Below are 7,584 nucleotides of genomic sequence, written 5' to 3' on the forward strand. Positions count from 1 at the left end.
TATATATTGGGAAAGCAAAACCCATTCCAGCAAAATTAAGCAGAAAGACATTTACTCTAAGGGATTGGATAGTTTACACATCTCAGAGAGGGGCAGGGTATTAACTGTGATGCTCTGAATTTCAGAACAGACTTCATAGTGAGACGGTGTAAGGAATTTTGGGGCGCAAAACAGAACCAAAGATCCAATTGGCAAAATTTAGAAGCAGGCTTTATTGGGAGGCTTGCGGGCGGATTCAGCAACTCAGAGGATTGAGCCTTTGAAACCTCGCTTTGGGAAATTTGGGCTGAGTCTTTATACCCCTGCTGGCAGGCACAGCTGGAAAGGATCCAAACTGGGGAGGATCTGTGCACACAGGTGCTTCAGAAGGGAGAAGGTCTTTGACCTTGTCTATATGCCAAGGATGGGTAGAGTGGGGTGTGCTTATCTTCGGAAACATTCTGGCTCTGGGAGGAGCCGGCTCCAGGAATTTGAAGGTTGAGCAGGGGAGGGGGAGATCAATGAGAGGGAGGTCAGTGAAAGGGAGGGCTATGAGAGGTGAATTCTGAGAGCCAAGCTGAAGGCACCAGATTCAAAATGGAGTCCCTTTTGCCAATACCAGGCAATGGTTTGAAGGACGAGTCCCCCGCTTTCACTCGTGGTCAAACAGATGATGACGTTGCATCTAGAAAGCAGATATCCAATTATTGGACAACGCTGCCTTCCAAACAGCCTCAGTGTCATCTTCTTAAAAAAATAAAACCACATTTCACACAGCTCTAGATTAAAATCTGAGCCCCAGCGGGGTACCAGGCTATATTCTAGGTTGCTAACTGCAAGGGCAGCAATTAGATCCCACCAGCCACTCCCCAGGAGAAAGACGAGGCTATCCATTGCTGGACAGATTGACAATCTCAGAAATTCAAAGAGGCAGTTCTACTCTGCCCGATACAGTCACATTGAATTGGAATTGACTCACTGCCAGTGGGTTGGGTTTGACTTGGGTTTATGTTAAAATCTCATGTGGGTGCTCGCTGATTGGAAAAGGTCATATGGCTTTCCCTTTAGTTTCAAAGAAGTCTGTGAAAAGATGCGTCTGTTGGGTAGCTCAGAGACAGGGACAAGGAGTTGTCCCTCCCGTGACTGCAGAGGGTCCCTACAGGAGGTTGGGAAGAAAAATTAGGCGGGCATGCTCCAATTCAGCACCACCACTCCCCCACCCCCACCCTAGTCAGGTGGCTGTTACACCTGGGCAGCCCAAACTAGGCCCAGGCTCATGACCCCACCCAGGTGGGCTTAATTTAGCCAATAGGGTCGACAAATACCTTCCACCACACCTTCCCAGCCAGAAGTTTAAAATACCATGGCGGCGGGAAGGCGGGCTCTTGGGTTCCCCCCATCTCCACTCCTGTGCCACGTGGTTGCCCGTATTCAGTTGTGGGCTCCCGTGTGTCTTTTGCATAGTTTGACATGCTCCCCTGAGTTGCGTGTACTTTCTTGAGACCGTTAAACCTGTAACTTCTCCCACCCTTCATAAAAATCCACTTGGATTACAAACCAGGCTTTGGCTGAATTTTTTCTTGTGTGAAGCCAAGAACCGAGGTCTTACCTACCCCAGAAACGTAACACTTTGAGTTTATTTTTAGAGATGCCATTGTGAGTGGCAAATGTATGAATCTGGAAAGGAGACAGAGGCAAGGAATGTATACACCTCTGCTAATTAACTCTTTAAACTATTTTAAATATAGCTATGGATTACATTTTACCCTTGGGACTACATTCCTGAGTCTCTTGCTGCGCAAAATCATCTAATTCTAGCGGGAACAGAGTGTGCCTGATCTGAAGTTCCTGGAAGAGACAAGAACACAAATTCATCTAGTGGGAACAGAGCATGTGGGACTTGAGTTCCAAGAGGGGAAAAGCCCCAATCAGGTTCTTGGTTGTAACAACTTTTTCCTGGGCACTGCTTTTTACCTTGGCTTGGAGACAATCCGAATACATCTACCACCTCCAGTTTGTGCACTTGGCTCTGTGTTTAATCTGCTCATTTGGAAACTCAGAAATGATTAGATTTAGCACACATCCTACAGTTACCTGGCCTCATTAGCATAACAAAGAGAACGTTAGTCCCAAATAGGGTTGCATCCACAGATACAGGAGTTAGGATTCCAACTCGGTGAGGATTACTGAAAACAATGTTGCTGTATGGACGAAAGAAGGTTAAACACACACAGACCTGCTCCCAGTGGAAAATCTACGATATCCAAAGGTAAGGAGTTTCTCCAGATTCCGGAAGATTTGAAGTAAAAATGCTGCTAACCCTGTTTTCATCATGGCAAGCTGGGTAAAATGCACTCCACACTGGTCATGTGGCATTTTTCCCAGCATTTTTGCAAGTAGTATGCCTAAAACAAACTAACTAGCAGACACGCATACTAAAGCCAAATGGTAACTTCATAGTTTCAATAAAAGATTAAGAACTAAAAGTAAAATGAATAATAACATTAAGAGTTACGTTGACACTTGAAAAATGTGGGGATTAGGGGACACTACCTACCTAGCATAGTTGAAAAATCTAACTTTTGACTTGCCCCAAAGTTAACTACTGATAGAGTTACCTAGAAGCCTGGAAGCCTTACCCGTCACACAAACAGTTGATGAACACATACATCATTTGAGAGTTATGTGGAATATACACAAACGATATATATATATATATATATATATATATCCCACTCTTTTACAAAAAAATGCTAGCACTCTGTACATACTATCCTTTACTTTTAATTTAAGGAGTTTTTCCACGGGACGTGGAAGAAAGGAAAAGAGATGAACGATATCCGACAGCTGTCCAGGGAATTGACCCAATTGCTCAGTGATCTTATAGGCTGGTTTATCGGAGGAATGCCCAGTAGTTGTTCAGATTAGTAAGGATGTGCTAGTTTTTCTTTCCTTCCCTCCCTTCCTCTCCCCTTTCTCTTTCCCTCCCTCCCGCATCTTTCCTTCCTTCCTTCCATTCCTCAGTCCTTTTCCTTTTTAAAGGTCTACTCCCTTTCTTTCGCTTGCCTTCACCTAGTGATTCTCTAGGTCCTTGCTTTCCGGCCCTGCCACTATTGATCTTGGGCCTTGCTGTCTGTAACTAAAACACTCATTGAGAGATTCTGACTAAATAATTCCCCAAAGTTGGATCTGCAGCATAATGCTCCTTATGCTAAGCAGAGATGGGCTTCTGTGGGCAGACTGCCTTGATTCTGAAAGTGTGGATATACCCTTGTCAGCTTTAGTGAGAGATTCAAAGGTAAGTTTGCCTCTTGGAATTAGCCTACCTATCAAGTTTAATCGTGCTTGGGTAAATACTAAGCTAATCACCACACTATTTCTGCTTCCCTACTCCTGGGAATGTAACTCCAGTTTACAGGAGATCTGTGAAGTGCTCTTGTCAAAACACCAGGGGGAGATTCTTCCGCAGGGCCAGCATTATCTGACAGTGCCAGTCCTTGCTCAATGTTTTCATCAACGTGTTGAGTGGGAACCAATGAACCCAGAATCATGACAACTCAGCAAGGCGAGGAAGGGGGTCGAGGGGAGAACTGCCATAATCGTAGCAAGGCCTTTCTGAGCTCCCGCCCTTCTTTGTTACTAGTCCAGTCCCCGTTCTTTTCCCTCAGCCTAGCTTAAGATAATCAGAACATCACCAGTCACCTGAGAGAATCTGGTGAGATGTCGTTAGAAGCCATTTCTCGCAGTGTACCTGACGATGTTCTGCTGCTATGCGTGTTTGCAGTGGCTCATTCTTCGGAAGTGGACCATCTATTCTTTCCTGGTCATCTGTTTTTAGTCAGGAAGCTCTGCTGAAACCTGTTCACCTTTTGGTGACCTTACTGGGATTTGAAGCAGCAGTGACAGAGCTTCTGGCACCACAGCAATGCATGAGCCCCAACGGTACAACGACCGACAGACAAAAGGTGGGAGCACTGAAGACGCCACTCTGATTTTGTTGAGGCATTTAAATTCTTTAACAATAATTAGAACCATAAATACCACGAAGAAGATTACTTTCCTACACGGTTTCTCTCATTTTTTCTGCTCTAGCTAGAGTCCATATGAGGTTTAAAAAAAGGAGTTATAGGATTTGGGGCACATTAACAACCACCCATCTGTCAGGTTGTTGTATTATGACGTCTTGTGTGTTGCTGTAATTTTGGAAGCTATATTACTGTTATTTCAAATACTAGTAGAGTTGTCCATTATGGACAGGTTTCAATGGAGTTTCCAGACTAAGACAGTCTAGGACAAAAGGCCTGGTGATTTATTTCAATTAGCCAATGAAAATAACAGAACATTATCAACTAGTAGTATAAAATGAGGGCTTTAGGTTGGAAGACGCTCAAATACACCAGCGCTACAACAATAGATCCAGAGGATGGTGCAGGACTGGGCAGTGGTCCGTGCGTTGTTCTTGGAGTCATCGTAAAGTGGAGCTCACATGATAGCAACTAATAGTAAGAAGCACTTTTAGATCGCTCAAGTGGCAGATTGGGTGCTAGTATCTTGTCCTTACTTTGGGAGATTTTTTGTCTTTGTATGGCTTCTGGCTCCGAGTGGGAGAGGGGAATGTATTATTCATGGAGTTTACTCTTTTTCTATAACTGAGATCTTTTGAAAATCATTTTGTTAGTGTACTTCCCAGAGAATGATGTCTCTTACTTTAGGCTTTATATCTTGTTTTCGCTAGGAGGAGAGGCCTAGAGGGTCTGTATTTATACACAGTGGATGAGCGTAAGACCAAGAATGCGAACCAAGGGTTTCCGCTGCATCCTCCGCAGAGAGCAGTGTGGGCCAGCGCTGTTGTTCTCCGCGGGGGCCCGTCAAGGAATTATTAGCACCTTCAACCCTAAACCTACTGCCATAGAGTTGATTCTGCCACAGTGATCCTATGCAGGGTTTCTGAGGCTACACATTTTTGTGGGAGCAGATAGCCTGATCTTTCTTCCATGGAGTGGCTGGTTGATTTGTATCTCTGGCCTTGAGGTTAGCAGTTCAACTCTTACTCAATAGTGCCACCAGGATTCCTTGCTATGGCTTTATTTATTTATTTTTAATTCAAAGATCATTTTATTGGGGGGCTGAGGTAGTTAAGGTTTATTGTGCCAACCTGGCCGATAAACACATGTGAGATTAACTGAAGGGCGAAGAGATAGATGGCTTGGTGAACTTCAACTTTCTAGTTCTTGGGTCTCTTGCTTTCTCATGGTTGGACCAGGGTGCAGCTGCTTTAGCCAGTTCCCTGCTTCAGCTGGCAAGGCTCACTTCCTGCAAGACATCCCTGAGGAGAAGCCACATGGACCTACCCTGAGGCAGCCCTGGGTGCTCGAGCAGCCATGTGGAGACTCTGGCCAACTCTGAGATGCTTACACATTCAGTGACTCGGCTTCCCCCCTGCAGTCGGCGCCTTTGCGTGTGTTTTGTGAGATGGAGGAGGACTTTGTGGACTGGTGTTGGACATATGGACTAATGTTGGACTTATGGGGCTTGGACAGCACTGGGTTGGATACTTTCTTAATGTATATTTATCCTTTATATAAAACTCTCACTTACACCTATGAGTTTCTGTGGATTTGTTTTCCTAGTTTACCCAAACACAGGGGCAATTAAAACTCTCATAACATTCCATGCATCAATTGTATCAAGCATATTTGTACATATGTTGCCATCATCATTTTCTAAACATTTATTTTCTATTTGAGCCCTTGACATCAGCTCCTCTTTTTTCCCTCCCTCTCCTCCTCCCATCCTTGTGACCCCTTGATAAGTTATAATTTATTATTTTCATATCTTACACTGACTGCTGTGTCCCTTCACCCATGTTTCTGTTGTTCATCCCCCTGGGGGGTGGGTGTTATGTATCAATCATTGCAATAGGTTCTCTCTTTCTCCCCACATCCTCCTACCTTCCCCCTACCCTCCTGATATCACTACTCCCATTTCTGTTCCTGAGGGGCTTATCTGTCCAGGGTTCTAAATGTCCTGAGTTCTTTTCTGTACCAGTGTACACGATCCAGTCTAACCAGAACTGAAAAGCAGTACTGGGGTCATAATAGTGGGGGGTCAGGAATTCTCAAAGAACCAGAGGAATATTGTGTATTTCTTTAGTGACATACTGTATCCTGGTTGACTCATCCCTTACTATAGCCCTTCTGTGAGAGAATATCCTATTTCTACAGATGGGTTTTGGCTTTCTGCTCTGACCGCCCCCCCCCCCATTCTTCTTCTATTTTTTTTTAATGTCCTCTCGTGCATTTAAGAGCCAGCCCTGTGCTTAGGACAGCTTTCCCAAACTGAGAGAGAGAGATGCTGTACGTCCTGCCTCAGACCCCACTGTCACAGCTGAGCACAGGGGAGCAAGGACATATGGGCCAGGATGACCCCCCCTCATTCTTAACAATATTTTTATTTGTTTGTTTTGGGTCTTCTGATGCCTGTTACCTGATCCCGTTGACACTTCATGATCACACAGGCTGGTGTGCTTCTTCCATGTGGACTTGTTGCTTCTTGCTAGATGGCCACTTGTTTAATTTTCAGCATTAGGATCCCAGATGCTATATCTGTTGATAGCTGATAGCACCGTTAGTTTGCTTCTGCATCCATTTTATCTTCAGCGATTGTGTTGGGTAGGTGAGCATCCCAGCATGCAGTGTTGTTAGAGCAAAGTGTTCTTGCTTTGAGGGAGGGCTTGTGCAGAGGCCCAAAATCTGTCTACTTCCTCTATGTATTGCCATATCAATATATGTACATAGGCCAATACCTCAATTTTTATGAGTAACATAAAGTAACTCATAAGTGCACACCTATTTTCATACCTCTATCCATAGCTTTGATCATTCTTCTGCTTCATTTTACCGTTCTCCTGACCCACCATCACCCTAGCCCTTCTTCTGCCTCTTTGTACTACATCTCCCTTAGATTGCTGTTGCTTCTATAGCACAGGATCTCTACGTCCTCCTTGTTGTTGCTTTTAATTCCCTACTTATTCCCCTGCCAGTGGCTTACCACTCTCTCCCCCAGCCCATTCCCCACCCCACCAAGTCCCTCCAGAACCATTGGTCCCGTTGCTTTCTCCTCAGGCTTGCTGTCCAGGCGTATCTGATATAGGTAGGCAAAACAACGATAGCAGAGATAAAACAAAAGATTCAATAAAAAGAGGGGGGGGGGGAAGCCTAGCTGAAAAAAAGAAAGAAAAGAAAAAGCATACATAGTTCCAGAGCTGTCCACTGACCTTTATGACTATCTCCCTACAGGTCCTGGGGGTTCCAGGAACTTCCCCTCCTAGCCTGAAGTCTATTTTGGGGGCTCCTCAGGGGTTTGTGACTTGTCATGGCTTTAGATGGGCCTTATGTAACACAGTTTAGCCCGTGTGAGGAAAGGGAGCCAATGTGGGAGAAACATGTTACTGATCAGGTTATCATGGAATCTGTGTCCCAGTGTTCAGTTGCGGACTTCCCTCATGCTTGAGACCTGCTTCATTCTGTCCCTGGGGGACAGAGAAAAGCTTTCTCTGTGGGGAAGGCAACGGTCTTGGGGCTGGGAAAGGGGAGTGCTTGTCTT

General features: G+C 45.0%; 1 non-coding gene across 1 annotated transcript; it reads right to left on the minus strand.

Moving 5' to 3' along the window:
* Positions 1–6,262: 6,262 nt before the first annotated feature.
* On the minus strand, positions 6,263–6,404 carry LOC142449723 (small Cajal body-specific RNA 11). The gene has a single exon (XR_012784839.1).
* Between the last annotated feature and the right edge of the window lie 1,180 nt (positions 6,405–7,584).

Source organism: Tenrec ecaudatus, chromosome 5 (genome assembly GCF_050624435.1).
Source record: "Tenrec ecaudatus isolate mTenEca1 chromosome 5, mTenEca1.hap1, whole genome shotgun sequence".
NCBI lineage: Eukaryota > Metazoa > Chordata > Mammalia > Afrosoricida > Tenrecidae > Tenrec > Tenrec ecaudatus.